Source organism: Cajanus cajan, chromosome 9 (genome assembly GCF_000230855.2).
Source record: "Cajanus cajan strain Asha chromosome 9, NIPB_CcT2T_4, whole genome shotgun sequence".
In the NCBI taxonomy this organism is placed as follows: domain Eukaryota; kingdom Viridiplantae; phylum Streptophyta; class Magnoliopsida; order Fabales; family Fabaceae; genus Cajanus; species Cajanus cajan.
In genome coordinates this window covers 24,661,364-24,680,860 of record NC_138525.1, presented here as the reverse complement: position 1 = coordinate 24,680,860, position 19,497 = coordinate 24,661,364, and the positions used below count along the sequence as shown (strand labels likewise).

General features: G+C 30.0%; 2 pseudogenes; one reads left to right on the top strand and one right to left on the bottom strand.

Moving 5' to 3' along the window:
* Positions 1–4,461: 4,461 nt before the first annotated feature.
* LOC109811064 (ABC transporter B family member 11-like) lies at positions 4,462–15,549 on the bottom strand (annotated as a pseudogene).
* Positions 15,550–16,986: 1,437 nt separating this feature from the next.
* Positions 16,987–18,225, top strand: LOC145952034 (protein FAR1-RELATED SEQUENCE 5 pseudogene; annotated as a pseudogene).
* The last annotated feature ends 1,272 nt before the right edge of the window (positions 18,226–19,497 follow it).

Here is a 19,497-nt window from a genome sequence, read left to right as displayed (position 1 = left end):
AGTGCATGTTGTTTGATTATATCTTGAATAAATATGAACTACAAATGTATTATATGTTGAATGTATCAAATAAATTCTACTGTTATCATGTAATTGTTGTAAAGTGTGTGTGTGACTACCTGATTGTGGCTTACACTAGTACCTAGAGTGAAACATTTCTCATTCCCATTCTTTTGTGGTTTGTTTTCTTGTATGATCGCAAGTGATTTTGACTATGATAATGTTGGAGGAGAAATTTAAGTCTTAGGGAACTGTTTTCTTCTAGTATTTGCATTAAGAATCTAAATGCTAGTAGTTGAATTTGTTTTTAGTATCACCTTGACTTTCTTATAATCACTTTTAGATTTGGTTTTGTTATTGTTGAGTTTTAGTCAATGTGATACTTCTGCCTTGAGTTTTAATTTATTAAGAAAATCATTTTTATATTTATTGATTTTAGGCATGTAGGGTAAGGGTGTTACATTTAGTAATATTAAAGTTTGGTTCTCTACTAATATGGTTAGGTTTGGGGATGAATTAGGAGGAAGTTAGTGGACTTAATTATAATAGCTCAAACACACCAAAATGAAAGGGATTTAGAGATTTGTACAAGTGTGAGATTGTACAATTAAAGATGAGTTAAATGAATTAATTTGTAATATATATACCAACAAGATGCATATACTTTTCAGTATTTCATCACTTAAGAATCCCACAAGTGTGCATGACTTATAGCAATTTAGGGATGGTGACCTTTTGGGAAGTTTTTCCATAAAGTGTGTGATTGAGGACAAAGCACGCTAGAAAGTATTGTGTTAATTTATAGGGACATTTGTTAATCCTAAAAGCAAATGAACATCTCAAAAAGGGCCACCCAAGGAAGGTTATAATCGGTGAATGGTTTAACTAATGAGGAGTTGTGAGAAGTGTCATTGTGTGAAGTGTTGTGGAATGGTCGCTGAGTCATAAAGTCTGAGGGGTGTCACACCATCAAATTAGCCTATAGCTCTGCAACCATTTCTCGATCCACCCATGACTTCCCTAACTACCATTGCATACACCCTTCTCATTAAACTCAGTTCTCACAATCACCACACTTGGCACACTTAAATAACTCATCTTTTACAAGTTTGTGATCTTTATGAGTATGTCACTAGTGACACACCTTGTCCTTCTCAAACTATCGATGAAAAAGATGCGGTCACTACCAACCTTGCCTACACCTATTAGAAATGTTAAGATCATTGTATGTTCCACTCTTCTTGGTTCTTATGGCCTTGATGCACAACTTGTCAAGGCCTCAACCACTTCTTCTACTATTGCATGGACAAGGTTAAACAAATACTATGCAAACAAGTCTTGCATTCATGTAATGTATCTAAAAAAATGCCTTTCATCTATCACTAAAGGCACTCTAATGTCAACAATTATTTGCATTCAATACCACTAATAACAAAAAAACGTGTTCTTATTGGTCATCTTGTTGACGACCTTGATCTTGTCATTGGTGCTCTCAATGCTCTTAGACCATTGTTTCGTGAATTCATAACCTCAATTTGCATTGGAGATATATTTTTTTTATTTGATGAAATTTTTGACAAATTAGTAGATTTTGAAATTTTCATGCAGGGTGATGAAAGCAAACAAAAATATTTTCCTACCATCACTAATTAAATAAATAACTATCAAGGGTTAAACCATAGCAAGTAATATTTTTCATCAAATCATAGTAACTCCCCTTTTAGAGATAAAAATCAAATCTCTAATTGCCTAATTCCTATTTGTCACTGTTATGATCGTAAAGGCCATACTTCCAAAACATGTTATCAACTACATGGTTTTCCAGTTGATCATCCTTGCCATCAAGCTAATCTTAGTCAACATGAGGCCCATTCTAACACCTCTTGACTTTTAGACTCTGGAACATCTCACCATCTGACCAATGACATAATTTGTCTTTCCATCTCTAATGATTACACTAACCCATACCAATTTCACATTGCTAATGGTAAGGGTCTTTCCATCACACATCATGGCTTAATTGATCAATCCACCCCAACCATCCCCTTTCGTCTTTCCAATATCTTACATGTTCCCTTTGTCACCCAAAATCTATTTTCTCAATTATGCAAAACTAACTCAGTATCTATTGAATTTTTCCCTTAACATTTTGTGGTAAAGAGCCTAAAAACAGGAGTGGTTTTTCTACAAGAAAAGACTAAAGATCAAGTGTACAAGTTATAATCATATTCTATACTTAACAATGCCCATAATCATCCCTCAATAAAGATGTGGCACTACCATCTTAGTCATCCCTACCTTCAAGTCCTTAAGCATATCCTTCCTTCCAACTTTGTCCATATTCTATACTTAACAATGCCCATAATCATCCCTCAATAAAGATGTGGCACTACCATCTTAGTCATCCCTACCTTCAAGTCCTTAAGCATATCCTTCCTTCCAACTTTGTCCTAGTGTTTCTCACATGTCTATATTGTTTATCCAATAAAAGTCATCAACTTCTCTTTTTCAAATCCACCTTATCAATAAACCTCTTAAAATTATTTTATCTGATATATGGAATCCTACCTTAATTGAATCAATAAATGACTTTTTTTTATATTATGATCTCTTTATTAATCATTACTCTAAATATGCATTGCTATATCCAATAAAACTAAAATCTAATGTTTCATTGGTTTTTTCACCTTTAAACACCTTGTTGAAAACCAATTTTGAAAGCAAAATCAAAACACTATACAATGATAATGGTGGAGAATTCATTAAACTAAAAGCTTTCTAATAATTACCAAATATGCATATATATTTTATTCAGTTTAAGCAAATATTGATATATTCTATGCTTATATATCTTGTTTTTCACAAAATAATTAGTCAAGTTCATATTAATTTTAAGATTTAATTGTTCAAATATTAAGTATTTTTAATGTTTTTTTTCTGTTCAAATATAACACAAGGAGAAATAATTTGAAAGTTATAAATCTCAAAAGGGAACCATAGCTCTTAGTTACATAAGAAACCATTCTAAGCTAGCAAAATTTGCTTAGAGCAACTAAATCACTATTTGAAGCAAACAATGTCAAAGAGCACCCATAGAAGCATGCACATGCTCGCTTAAAGCGAGTTACATAAGCACTCTGAATGAGTGGACATCACAAGCCCAATTAAAAAAGGATCATTAGAAAATATTATAAAAATAAGGTCTCTAGGAGGACTTAGGATCCATTCTTATTTTTCTTAACACAATTTTAAAGAGATTAGAGTGAGTTTTTGTGAGATCATTCTTGTAATCATGGATCGTTCAAAGTCCTTTTTCTTTTGTGTAATCCTTAATCATAAGTGGTTAAGCCCTCTTTTGTTGGATATTGATGTAGCTACTATATTTACGTAATCTTCCTTATTCTTATTCAATATATTATTTTTATTTAGTTAATCATTTTACTCTTATACTTAATGTGTGTTTTGGCCAATGCATAACTTTATAATTTTTACTGAGGTTGGAAAATCCTTTTAGAATTACGATTTAGGTAAAATATAGATAACATTTATTACTAAGGAATTGGTATAAATCTTATCAGGCAAATTTTTGTCCTTGACGTTAATGCAAAATTGTTTAACAAACTTCACCAATTAATTGATATTCCTCTTAAACAACCTAGAATTTCTCGCTTAAGGAATTAGAACTTAAATATAATTGTGAACCATTGAATTAACTGTATAATTTCTAATATTGAATGAAAATTGAGGAAGATTTTCATAGGGAAGATTATTGAAATCAATCTCTTACTAGTATTATCATTATATAAATTCAAATTCTTTATTGCTTATTATATGCTATTCTATAAATTTTCATATTTCATTCTAAAAAATTATAAATTCATTTTATTCATTTGTTTAGTATCAAAATTATATTCAACAATTATAAACTCAAGTATTTGTAGATTTAATGTTTAGACTTTTGTCCTCATTACTACCTACAACAATTGGTATACTTGCCAAATGTGTATCATTTTCCATCAAAAACATGAAATTTCTCACTTTACCATCCCACTATACACTCCTTAACACAACGATTTATCTGAATGCAAACATCGTCACCTAATTGAAACAGATTGTGCACTCCTTCACCATGCTTCATTACCATTAACATTTTGGTCTTATGTCTTACAAACGATTGCTTTCTTAATAAACCAAATCCCACACTTGTCTTCAAAATGAAATCTCCCTTTGAAATTTTACTTAATTATCTTTTAAATTACAAAAAATTACGTGTTTTTAGTTGTCTTTATTTTCTACAATTTTCCCCTTATATCAATAATAAACTTCAATCAAAATTTTAACCTTGTGTCTTTATTAAATATAACAATACTCAAAGTATCTATCTTTGTTTTCATACACCCTTACAAAAGACTTATACACCTTGTCATATTCAATTTGTAGAAAATGTTTCCTACTATACTAAAAACCTTTGTGCCAACCAAAATTTTCCTATATCAAATTCAAATTCAAATTCCATTATTATTCTTGATACCCAAAATCTACACCAATCACCACCACCTAATCTTCCATTAAACCATCAAATCTCACCTATCCCAATAATCATTCCACCATTAAATAATCAAATCTCACATATCCTAATAATTCCTTCATCAATAAATAATCAAATCCCACCTAATATCCATGATTAAATAATCAAATCTCACCACATCAGCATCCAAAACTTGGAGTCCTTTTCATCCCATCAAATTGTTGTTAGAATGTCTTGATGGCCCTGGAAATCAGCACCCCGTATATTGGAAGTATAACACCATCTGCTATGGCAACTGCACATCCAATTAGAAGAATTGGAATCTCATGCTTGTTGAGGGAAGCAAGAAGGAAAAGTGGAACCTCTTGTGGTTTTTCTTTAGGTTGTGATTGAGTTTTCATGTTCAAGATCAGCCTGATCAGGTACACCAAAGGAAACTGAAAATAAGTGGCAGCTACTACTCTCAATGGATGAACATGATCCCCTAGTAATGGATCTTTGATGTGTCCTCAGTTCACTCTTGTGATGGTCTGCATTTTCCTCTGACTCCTTGTTTACTTCTTGTATGCCTGTAAGTTAAGAGTAAGCTCCCTCAGGATCCTTGAGTAATTCTGAGTGTGTTCCTGATCAATAAACCCACAAAGTTATAGTAACATATGCAAGCAAAACTGAAATGACTTGCATAAGATTTTTAGTCCCTTTTTCTATTATTTATTTATGAAAGTTTAGGTGAGTCAAATTTTAGAGGCTCGATATGCACTACTAGAAAAGTGTCATTTTCCTGCGAATTTTCTTGCAAAAAAATATTCGCAGAAATTTTTTGTGAATTTTCTTGTAAAAAAATATTCGTAGAAATTTTTTGCGAATTTTCCTGCAAAAAAATATTCGCAAATTTTTTTTACAAATTTATTTGCGAAAAATAATATACAGATATTTCTTACAAATTTTGCTACAATTTTAATAATCATATAATTTTTTTCCATGTAAAAATTTGCAGAAAATATTGTAAAAATTTTATTTTGTTTCTTGCATATTTTCTTGCAAAAATAAATTCGCAAGTAATGTTTACTAAATGGTAGAAAAATTTTGCAGGTAACTTTTCCTGCAAATTTTAATCCGCAGGAAAAATAAAAAAAATATTGAAATTTATAAGTTTAATATTTTAAAAAAACTTTAAGTCCCACATTGATTGAAAATAAAACAATTAAAGAGTATATAAGTCGGGACAACACTTACCTTACAAGTTGATTTGTATGGTTGAGTGTTAGGCTTATAATCTACAATATTAGAATTTAAAAGATTATGTATCATATGTTGGAGGCATGGAAACAAATGCGTCGGATGAATTCAATTATTGATAGAATTTATAGTAATTTCTTTAATTTTCTTCGTAAAAAATATTCCTGCAGAATTTCTTGCGAAAAAATTCGCAAGAAACTTTCCTACGAATTTTTTTCGCAAGAAATTTCGCAGGAAAATTTCCTGCGAATTTTAAAATTCACCAAAAATATATTATCCACGAAGGTATTACCTGCAGATAAAATTTTGCAGAAAAATTTGTAGGAACAATGTTTCCTACGAATTTTTATGAAAAATTTGTAGAAAAAGTCGCATGTAATAAGAGAAATTCTAGTAGTGATGATCAACTTGGGAATCAATGGAAATAAAAAAGATGACATGTTTTCTTAAACACACGAGTTGTAGTAACACATATGCAAACAAAATTGTAATGATTTGCTTAAGAGTTTTCCATATTTTTTTTGAAAAGGTTAGGAGAGATAATTAAGTCTCACAGGCTCCATAAGATCAACTGTTGAATCAATGGAAATTGAAAAAACACGTTTTCAATGAACTTGTGTGGTACCTTTCTCAACTATTTTCCCTCCATGAATGACAACAATGTTATCAGCATTCCTCACTGTGCTCAAGCGATGTGCCACAACAACATTAGTTTTGTTGACCATGATCCTGTCTAGGGCTTCTTGCACTATTCTTTCAGACTCTGCGTCAAGTGCACTTGTGGCTTCTTTTAGAAGTAGAATTTTCAGATTTTTCGGGATTGCTCTTGCAATGGCAATACGTTGCTTCTGCCCACTAGAGAGCTGAGTTCCATGCTCACCAACCATTGTGCTCAATCCCTTCATGCAAAGATAAAATATGAAAAGCTCAAGGTTACTTGACAAGTTCCAAGATTAAGGTTTCTTTGGGTCCAGAAGCACTTTTAAGAGAGAAAAATTGGAAGGAAAAAGGAAATAAATTTCTCTATAAGATATTATTAACATGTACATAAATTAGTTTTTAGAAGTTCTCTCCTATTAACTTCTTTAAAATCTTAGTTTTTACTCATGAATAAGTTAGTTTAGCTTATTGAGAAGTTTATTTCAATTTTTTCTCACCTAAAAGTGCTTTTAAAGAAACTTATCCAAACAGACTTTTGGAAATTAAAGTACTAATGGCTAGAGCATATAACCTGTGGAAGTTTATCAATGAACTTAGCATCATTAGCGAGTTCAGATGCTGATCTTATCTCTTCAATTGTTGCTCCCTCTTTTCCATAGTTATCCTCAATGCTAGATGCAAACAACACCAGCTCCTAACAAGGCCAATTTTCCCTCTGATCCAGCTGAGCTGAAATTCTTTCATGTTGATGCCATCAATAAGAACTTCATCTGCCTGTGGATCATAGAATCTTTCTACCAAACTGATAACTGTAGACTTTCCACTTCCACTTTCTCCAACTAATGCTGCAGTTGTGCCACAAGGTCTATGAAGAGAGAATCCATTAAATATGAGTTCCTCAGGCCTGGCTGGACAAATGAAACAAACACCCCTTAACTCTTTTTCTCCTTGAATATCCTCTAATATTTTTCCATTTGGATCATAAGAATCTATCTCTGTGGGCTCCTTTCATTTGTTTGAAGCATTTTGTAAGCTGCAGCCTGACCTGCAACAAAAGCACTCATGCTAGGGGATGCCTTTCCAAGAGACCTAAAATATAAAAAAAAAACAAAAATGATGTAAATAAGTTGAGGTATGAATCTATTTATCTTCATAGTTGTATGCTTGTGTTGGTTTTGATGAAAAAACAATGAATTGTAAAACTTCCATAGCAGAAGAAATAATACACCAAGTACAAAATCTACTTACATTGAAGCAGTTAGCATGGCAGCAATCACATTAATCACCGCGCCCCCATTGTATTTTTCCATTATCATCTTTGCGCCAAACCATGCAGCGAAACCATAACTACAGAAAACAACAAACACAACTGTGCCTACACCCACTCCATCTATGAAACCTTCATGAATTCCTGATTTGTAAGCATCTACAAGAAATTTTCTATAACTAGATACTGCTTGCTTTTCCCCGGGAAAGGATGCAACTTGGAAATTTAAACAGTGAAAAAATATGATTATTTATCATGTCACTACAATAAATTATAGAATTTCCCATATATCTGCTCACGTCTGTTTGGATAAGGTTTTTAAACACTTCAAAGAGAGATAGAAAAATAGGAAGGAAAATTAAAATAAATTTTTTTATAAACTAAAACTAACTTATAGATGAATTAAAAATAAGATTTTGGAAAAACTAATAAGAGAGAGTTTATAAATTAATTTATGCATAACATACACTAATTTTAGTATATGGAAGATCTTGTTTTATTTTTTCTTCTTATTTTTCTCTTCTAAATTCCGGAGAAATTTTCTTAAACAGGACCTTAGCCCCTGTTTGTTTTCGCTGATTTACTGTTCACGACAAATGAAAGGAGAAGAAAAGCGAAGTTTTTTCATGTTTGTTTCCGCTGATTTGCAACGAAAAAAAGGCAAAGAAAAGTAGGAGAATGTCCTCGCGAAACTGTGAAGAAAAGAGATGAAAGCCACGTAAGAATTGTGAAAACCCGATAATACCCCTGCCCCATGCATGCAAGGACTGTGCCATTGTAGGTAAGCTTCATTTTTCTTTATGCATGAGGGAGGGTAGGAATGAAGCATAATCGATTATGCATGCCACATAATCGATTATGCATGCTACATAATCGATTATGGTGGCACATTTTCGCTTCCAGGCGAATTGAGAATGGTCCGTTCCCAAACTGGATTTTATGAGCAATATGCAAACTCAGAACAAACCGTTCCACTTTGGAAACGGGCCGTTCCACTTTGGAAACGGGCCGTTCCACTTTGGGAACAGGCCATTACACACATGGCCGTTGTAGGTTAATTTGTAATCCCAGAACGGGCCATTCTGATCTAAGAACGGGCCGTTCTGGATATGAAATTTTTAAATATGTTTTATTTAGTTGCAACATTTTTCATTTCTATTATTTTATGTCATATTTAATTATTCTTTACTTAATTGATAACTGAATTGTATTTTCTGTTCTATTTTACAAATATGTTATTACCCATTTACTTTGTAATGTTAAAAATTTCTTAATTTTTTAATTAGTAAAAATTAACTTGTACAATTAACAAATGTATGTTCATTTCATTCTAATTTATCTCAATGATTTATCAATTTTTTTAATTTATTAATTAACTTTCAAAAATTTTATTGTACATTTTTTTTATATTAAGAAAATTCTATTATTTAAATATTGACATCAAAAAGTGGAAATATAAAAAAAAATAAAGTAATGCATGTTTATAAAATTAAAATAATACCACTTTCATAAACATTTAAAATAATGTTAGAAAATATAATTATCATAATATATTTTGTTATTATTATTTATTATTATAAATATTATTATTATTTATTATAATTAATATCATTATTATTTATTATGATTCTTATTATTTTTCTAATATTTATTATTATTATTATTATCATTATTTATTATTTTTTAATAAATTATACCTATTAAAATAATAATAATATTTATTTATATTATAAAACTGCTAATAATAAAATTAAAAAAGAATCTTAAATTAATTTTATCATTAAATTTAAAGCAAATATTTAAATTAAATTATTTTTAAATTAAGATTTTATATTTATTTTTTAGTTAAAATTTTTATATTTATCTTTTAATTAGAATAATTATAATTTTTTTTAATCTAAGGGCAAAATAGTAATCTTACAAAATCATCAATTAAAAAATTTATTTTTATCTAGTACATCAATCAATTCACTCACAAACTTTTACAAATTTTCTCTAGTCTTTCCACTCACTTTCCCTTAATCCAAACAACCTCACTTTCCACTCACTTTCCTTTCAAATCCCTCCTTTTCCACTCTCCCTTTTTCCATCCTCAAATCCAAACAAAGCATTAGGTTTCCGACATCAGTTCTTATTGAGCCAATTGTCTGTTCAACCACATGTGCAGCTTTTGCATTAGCTCTTAACCTTGAGAAGCCATCCTCCCTATAATGAGGGCTAGAGCAGCATCCGACAAAAAAAAGAAGTGGAAGAATGGACAACATGACAACAGTAAGAAGCCACCCTTTCACAAATGCTATCACGAATCCCCAATGAATGTTGTTATTAACTGCATAAATGTCCCAACCTGTTCATAAAAGCAAATATTCAGCACATTCCAAGTGGCTTTATTTTATGCTTCTAAAGGGAATGCAATAACTTATATACTCAGTGAAAGAGTTTTATCACTATTGATAATTCTATCTCACTTGATCAAAATTGTTTCATGTGAATGTCACTCATAATAATTCTATCTCACTTGATCATAATTGTTTCTTGTGAATTATATCTATGTTTTAGCATATCACCACCGGTACCTTTCTCATGAATCATTAGGGTACACTTAGTGATGAGAGTTAAAATTACATGTACAATGTTTTAGGTTTGAACATTGTCGTTAGCTTTGTAATTAGTGATTCATGAGAAGGTACGGGTGATATGTTACAACGTAGAATCATTCTCATGAAACAATTATGATATGGATGACATCTTGTATGAGGACCATATCCCCGACATCCTTTCTACAACCTCCTGTGCTTGTTTCCGTATCAAAGAAACAACATCGATCTTGTCTCAGAATAGTTTTCAAATACAATCCTCTTATCCTTGCAACCTGTCTCTCCCCCGTCACCATCCAACTAGTCACCTCTGAATAATGAAATGGTTCTCTCAACTTCAGTGTCTAGAAAACTTGAATGTTTTAATAATCAGTATAAACTTCAGTGATCTTAATTGTAAAATATACTTAAGCAGAAATGCTGCCATCCCAGATCCTATTGCCAAGTAAACAACCAAAGTTTACCATAATTTCTAACATGGCTTCAAAGTGTATTCACAAAATCAAGACAAATCTCACCGACCAATTAAAACCATAATATTTTTTTGGATATTGTTTGTGTTGTTCTTGGATTAGAATTAGAGTTTGATCTCATAATCATTTAACACAAACTTTTACTACGCAGATAACTGAAGTAAAACTCTAATTGTTATTGAAAAATAACTCAGACAACACGAAAAGAAGTGAATCTAAATTTTGTACATTTATTTATTAGTCAGTGCCATAGTTTTGTTATACCTTGGATACTTCTTCCACTACGTTTGAGTTTTGATGGTTACTGCCAAAGCTATTGATGATTTGACCTAATGGTAATACCGTGAGAGGCAAAGCCAAACCATTTCCAATGGCACCAATGGTCCCAACAGCCATCAACAGAATGTCAGTGGGGTCTGCAAAAGCCAACAGCTTGTGAAATGGAACTATCTAAGTTTTTCTTTTTGTTATCTCTTCTCTTCCTTTACTTTGTTGGATTGAAATTAACTTCGTTAATAAATAGCAACATATGCTTCCGAAGCGAGATTAGTCCATAAACATTGTAAGCATATAGCAACAAATGTAAAAACAAGAGTGTTGAGTTGATAAGTGATCGAACAAAGCTTTCTAGGCGAATATGTTGCTTCTCAAAATGTGCTGTTTCGGTGGAGATTGAAGAAAAAAGAGCACACGTTTGAATTCGAAAATAGTAATACAAACAAGAAGCGGAGGATGGAAAACTTGTTTCACTTTGTCACCTACACCCCAAGAACAAAAAAAAGTGGCTCACTTCTTAAATAGTTATTTAAATACGCACCAATTGACAAATTTAAATGCTACCAACTTTGTGAAATCCAATCCATCACAGATAAAAAAAAAATTGTAGAAAATCTGTGTACAGAAACAGAGGAAGAAAGAACATGACAAAGAAAGTAAGGAAATATTTATTCTACTTGAGAGTGAGAAGCGGAAGACATAAGTAAGAAAATTTTAAATTTATATAAAGAATTATTAAAAAATTTTAAATTTTTTTAAAAATTTTGTAAACTTATTCAATAAAATTATTAATTTAAGGATTTATTCGATAAAATTTAATATAAAATATAAGATTAATTATTGAATGAAATAAATTTAATTAATAGAAAGGAGATATTAACCGAACAAGCGGGTACAAAAGGAGTTCAAATACAAATTGCAGGACGTATCGATGGAAAAGAAATTGCACGTGTTGAGTGGATCAGAGAGGGTAGGGTTCGTCTACAAACCATTCGAGCTAAAATTGATTATTGTTGCTATACAGTTCGAACTATTTATGGGGTTTTAGGAATCAAAGTTTGGATATTTCTAAATAAAGAATAACATATTTTTCTTTATCTTTAATGTCCTATATTAAAAAAATGAAAAATTATTCGATTTTGATTCCCAAAAACTTTTAAATTTTATAAGATTGAATTGACTAAAAAATTAAATTAATCATTTGATATTGATAATATTGCTATGCTTAGTGTGCGACTCGTTAGTTTATTTAGAATGTTTCAATTTTAACAAAAAAAAAAAAAAACCGATTCATAGTATAAAAAAAAAAGAATGAATAACCAACGCATTGCTTCGTATTATCTAGATCTAAAGAGCTAGTCAAAACAAACAATAAAAAAAAGATGATATATATATATATATATATTGATAATATAATTAATAATTATAGCAACTAAAATATTGTGCAGCAGAAAAAAAAAAAACAAAAAAATATTATTATTAGTTGTAAAGCAATTAAGAATATATGGATAAATGAAGGGGTGAAAGAAAGAAAGAAAAGTATATTAATGATATAGAATTCTAATATGTAAAGGTCTATGGGTCATCTCATAAAAGGTAGTGTAATAAAGCATCAATTTAAATATATATTCATATATTTATGAATATATTCGTAACATAAACAAATTAAGAGCTCTGAATAAAAAAAAAAACTGAGAACATTGATTCAAGAAAAAACAAATAAATATTCTAAAAAAATATTATTAATTATTAGATATGAGAGAGGCTCCATTGTAGAATTCGGACCTAACCATTAATCGAGAAGCGATGGAAACGACGAAACCTGCAAATACTTAAGATTTTATGAAAAATAAATCTTAAAAATTGATTAGGTGGGATGGCGGACGAAACCAAAAAACAATCCATTTTTTTATATATAACTGAATTGTGTTAGTAATGATTAGAATAAATTGGTTAAGCTGGAATGTTCACTCACATTATACGGATGCACCGTTATTGCTTAAATGCTGTGAAGCATATCCCTAAATTTACTTTGTACAAGTACTCGGTAACAGGTTTTTTTTTTTTTTTTTTTTCGTCCCTGGAGTATCCACCGTCGACAGTAGTGACTAATCTCCTCGCTACGTTGGAGGCACCTCAAAGGATGGGATAGCTGGCCCCAAGATTTAACGCGGCTGCATACACAAGGCAGGATTCGAACTCCTGACCTTGCTTAAGGTGAATCAACCCCTACCGCTGAACCACACGCTTGGGGTTACTCGGTAACAGGTTTAGAAGAGCTTAAAAAAAGTTTTCTTTTTCTGATAAAAAAAAAACTTTAAAACTTTCAAAAACCCTAAACCTTTCAAAAAAAATTTTTTAAGTGATGAGTCCTTAATTTATGTATACATGAATATGTTGGAAGACGTGTCCCTCATGGTTTAAATAGTTATAAAAAAGCACTAGAGATATGGGGGAGAGATGAACAAAATCTATTAACACTTGAAAGAAATGAAGAGAATAGAAGAAAAGTGAAGTGTAAAGAAATAAAGTGAAAATAAATTATTTGACAAGAGAAAAATAGAAGAGAAATGAAGTGGAAGTTAATTATTTTTATAAATAATTTTTAATAAACAAATAAATAAATTATTATTATTTAAATAAATAAATATATTTTTTTATAAATAATTTTATTTTAAAAATAAATATTTTTATTATATTTATTATTATTATTTTTACTTTATTATATATATATTATATAACATAATCATCCCTTTATTTTAAATTTAATAAATAAAAATTATATTCATTATTTATTTTTATTTTTATTTTTGTTTAACCAACTTCCCCTCATTTTAGAGGGTAAGTTTTTTTGTGTGAGTCTCATAAAAACTTTCACAGACTTCTCGTCTTTATTCTTCTCCTCTACTTCCCTTTTTCCAAAATACCTTAGTAATTTAACATTCTAGACGGTTGCAACTATAGGTATGTTTGTATTAATTTGTCCAAAAACACTTTTGGGAGAAAAAAAATAAGAAGAAAAAAAGAAATGAGTTTCTTTATAAATTATAATAAACTTATATAAGTTAATTTGAAATTGTTTTGAAGAAAATACATGAGAAAATTTCTACAAATTAACTTATGTATAAACTAATAGAGAATTTTATTTTATTTTTTCTTCTATTTTATTTTCTAGAAGTACTTATGAAGAAATTTATCCAATTAGACCTAATTTCTTTTAATAAACTAGATTTAAAAGGTGAATGTTTTCTCTTAGAAAGATGAAAAAAGAAACTATTAGATTAAAATTCATTTTTCCTTCCTATTTTACTTCCCGTAAGTACTTTTGAAGAAGTTTATCAAGACCCAATTTCTTTTAAAAAAAAACTAGATTTTAAAGGTGAATGTTTTATACAGGGAAGATGGACAAAGAAATTATAAGATTAAAATAGTTAAATATCATAGTTATGCTTATATCATTTATGATTTGTTAAAGAATTGTATGTATTGATGATTAAGTTTACAAAATTTTAAAATTATTTGAAATTTTATTTTATTAATTCAAATTAATGCATAAAAATATTTTTATAGTTATTTATTAATTTGAATTAATAAAATAACATATTAAATAATTTTAAATTTTTTTAAAATATTATAAATTTGATTTATATATTAAAAAAATTTAATTTAATAATTAAAAAATTTGATGTAAGATATAAATTATTAAATAAAATAAATTTAAATAAACTTGGTTTTAAAATAAGTGAGATACTAAATGTTTAACAATTAAATGGTTGGGAAGCACGGACGTTGTCTCGCTCTTCTAGTAAGAGTGTTTTAGATCAGAAGAAATACAATTTTATATCATCATATGTGCAGTGTTCAAAAGGAACCGAAAGACTATGATCAAAGAAAGAAATTGAGTTAGAAAATTTTTGGTAAAAGATTGACATGTGGCCAAGATCATTTTTTATTATATAATAATATATAGTGGCCACCAATAATCCCACCTCCTTTTTTACTTAACCACATTCTACTTATTTATGATTTTTCTCTCTTTAAAATATCATTACTTGGAAACATATTTCTATTATACAAAACAAAATGAAAGCATCTTTCCTTATTTATAAGATGATTAAGTTTTAGTATCCATGACAAAAAACATGAAAATATATTTATGTTATGTATTTTAAATTCTTCACTCACTATAGTTGAAGCCACAACACAGAATAAATATAACATAATATAAATTGTCGAGCATAACACAATTTAAACATAACAAAAAGTAAAACATGATAAAGAAAAGAGAAACAAATTTTGCTTGATAGAGTTTCGTGTTATTGAGGGTAAATAATGGTTCGATTGTTTAAAGTTGACTATGATTTGGTCAATGGATCTTGGTGAGCGTAAGCAAACTAATTTTGTCGTTGGACTTACCAACATAGTATATAGCCCAATAGGACCAAGGGTTGCAAATTGGGTGTACATGGAAAACATTGTTGCTGCTTCATCATCTTGTAGAAGTTCCATAACTTGGTATGTAATACTATCATGCCGTACGAATATATGGTGTTGATAATGAGTCTTTGACACTCTTCAAACTTCTTCATTTGGCTCTAATTTTCTCATGATTTTTTTTCTCAAGGGTATTAAGTGTGATGGCTTTAATAATCCTAAGTGATTTTGGAACATCACACTCAAACTTGATCCCTTCAAAAGTTGTTGCAATTTGTCCATTGTAATAATAATATAAAAAAAAGTGCTAATTTGCTAAAAGATATTTAGGAGAAATCTTTTGTCTCCGATCCCTATCTCTAATTCCTGTCCCTCCAATCACAAAATGTCATCTCAACCACATCATTGCTTTTAATTTTAATTTTAATTTTTAAAAAGTGAAACCATCATTCCTTTACAGAACCCATCAATCCGTTACAGCAACCACTACAACAACAATACATCACCCGTTTACCAACGCCCACACAATTCTATGCACACTTTCTCTCTCTCCACCTTGGTACTATTCATTTTTTAATATTATTTGTTTTAATCTCTTTCCTTTGGGGGTAAAAAATAAGAAATAAGAAATAAAAAAAGAAAAAATACTATTGAGCAAGGTGAACGCATTTACTTAGTTAATAATAGTAGAGAAGAGAAAGTGTGTATTTGTTTTAATCTCCTAACTTTTTCTTCACGGATTATCTTACGTTTTTTTTTACTTTTTCCATAACCGATTCGCTTATGTTTGGTTTTTTTTTTATATTTTGATTCTCCTAACTTTTTACTTAATTTTTTGCATCTACCGGTTCAAAACTATTATTTTGTTAAATAGTTATATAATTTTTTTCAGATATATTTTATTTCTAAGAAAATATTTATTTTTATTTTGTAATTTCTGGAATATGATTCACATAAATATTATAAATAGGAAAATTATTTTTAGATATATTTTTTTTAAAATTATTATATTTAAATATTTTGTAAAATACTTATATAATTTTTTTTTTCAAATATAACATCTTTTTGTTTATTCCTTTTTCACATAACGTTCCTTTCTATTATTGATTATTTTTGCTTGTGTGTGCCCTCCATCATTAGTAGCCTGGTGCTAACTTTCAACCCTCATTTTCAAGCTCTTTGACAGCACTTGTGCCTCCACTCATCACTCTTGTTGTTTTGTCTCTCTTTTGACGAACAGATCTAAAAATACGTTAAAGACTTTATTGACAGGGTCTCACGTAAGTCATTCTCATGTTTCTCATTACCTTTTGGTTTCCCCTACTCCTATTCTTTTTCTCATTTCACATTACATAATTTGTGGTTTTCTTCTTGATTTAAGATTTATTTGATCTCTTTAAATATTTTGTTTGTTTCGTTTTGTTTGACTCTAATTTTGTTAGATTGTTACACAAGTTCATTCTTTATTTCACACGTAGCTGATTCTTTGTCACTTGTTTAGAGCATTGTGTTATGGCTGAAGAAGAACATCAAGAAATGGGCATTGATAATGTGGATGAAATTGAAGGAAAAAAAATTGATATGATACATGATACAATTCCTAGTCAATTTATACCAAAAGTTGGGATGGAGTTTGAGACTGAAGATGCAGCATATAATTTTTACAATGGTTATGCTTATAGAGTGGGTTTCAGTGTGAGGATTAGCAAAGGGCATAAAGATAAATATGGGAAGATAGTCAATAAAGTATTTTGTTGTTCATGCGAAGGATATCGTGGGAAAGATAAGCGAGAAGATAATGTCAAAAATCCTCGACCACAATCAAGATTTGGTTGTTTGACAAAGATGAAAGTTAATAGTCGTTTAACGGGAAAGTATCGTGTAACTGAATTTATTGCCGAGCATACACATGAGACTACAACTCCTACTAAGAGCCATTTGCTTAGATTTCAAAGGAAAATGACTATTCCTCAAGTAGTCGAGGTTCATTTAGCTGATGATTCTGGAATTACTCCAAAAACAAGTTGTGAGTTAATGGCCAGGCGAGCTGGTGGTCGTGAAAATCTTGGATTCATTCCTGAAGACTATAGAAATTATTTACGTTCCAAGAGAACAATGCAAATGAAGTCAGGAGATACAGGTGGTGTGCTAGAGTACTTGCAAAAAATGCAATTAGAAGATTCTAATTTCTTTTATGCAATACAAGTCGATGAGGATGACTTAATTACTAATATCTTTTGGGCTGATGTGAAGATGATGATTGATTATTCATATTTTGGTGACGTTGTTTGTTTTGATACTACTTATAGAAAAAATAAAGAAGGTCGTCCATTTGCAATGTTTGTTGGAGTCAATCATCATAAACTTACCATTATTTTTGGAGCAGCATTATTATATGATGAAACGACGGAAAATTTTATTTGGTTGTTCAATACTTTTGCTAAAGCTATGTCAGAAAAGAAACCAAAGACTATTCTTACTGACCAAGATGCAGCAATGGCAAAGGCATTAGCTTTGGTATGGCCAGAAACATGCCACCGCCTCTGTATTTGGCATTTGTATCAAAATGCATTAAAGAAACTGAGTATAGTGTTTGGGAAGTTTCAAGACTTCAGTAAGGATTTTAATAAATGCATATATGAATATGAAGAGGAAGAAGAGTTTATAATAGCTTGGAACAATATGCTTGAGAAATATGATCTTAAAGACAATAGTTGGTTGAAACAGACTTTTGCTTTAAAGGAGAAATGAGCATTAGTTTATGGTCGAGAGAACTTTTGTGCAGACATGACTACCACACAACGAAATGAGAGTATGAATAATGTAATTAAAAAATATGAGTTATCAACATGATTTACTAAGATTTTTTCATCATTTTCAGAGAATGGTAGAGGATCATCGATATGAGGAATCAAAGGTAGATTTTAAAGCAACCCAAAGAAGTTTAATTCTGTCATTTGATGTGGAAATTCTACGACATGCGGCAACAATTTATACTCCTGCAATATTTAAGATGATCCAACACGAGGTATCAAGTGGTTATGATTGTAGTATGTATATTTCCTCTCAAAATGGGGAAGTTACTGAATATAAAGTTACCTCATATAAGAAGTTATTTCAACATATTGTCCATTATGACTCTCTATTGGTTCAGTGAAGTGTAGTTGTAAAAGGTACGAGTTTGCAGGGATTTTATGCTCACATGCTCTCAAAGTTCTCTCTTCAAGAAATGTTATGAAAATTCCTGCTATGTATGTATTAAAGAGATGGACAAAACATGCAAAAATGGGAAATGGCATACCAACTAACCATTCTATAATCCATGAGGACCCTAAAGCAAAAATAGGTATGCGTTATAAAGACATATGTAGGATGCAAGTTCAGTTAGCAACTAAAGGAGCGATAACTGAAGAAACATATAATATAGCTATTAGTTATTTGACCAAGGCCATGAATGATATAGATGTTTGTCTTGAAGGTAGAGACAAGGAAGCTAGTACTAGTGATGGTTCACTTATAAATATTGAAAAAGGTTGGTGTAGTGGGAATAAGGATAATGTGAAAGGAATAAAGACCAAAGAAAGATTTCGAGGATCATCTACTAGGCCAAAAGGTATTCTTGAAAGAAGAAAAAAAAAGAAAACTATGCAACAAGATGAACCTTCCATGAATAACTTAGATAATGAATTGCCTTCATCTCAATTTAGTCAGGTATTCTCTAATTTATTTTACCTTTTGTTTTTCATGCTAATTTATAATCTATATGATAATTTGTAATTTTTATTAAAATTGTATTATTTAGTTTCCCACATATGTTACCAACAATACATTCATGGAGTCAAGTAGTAACATGAGCATGACAGAGTTGTTACAGGTGATAAATTATAGTGCCTTCTATTTTTGTTAGTTTAATATTTCATTTAAATTACGTTTGTAAAATGGGATATATGTGTATGTACAGGCACAACTATCTAGCATTGAACATGGAACAAATGATGTTACAAATTCTCAAAGCAAAGGACA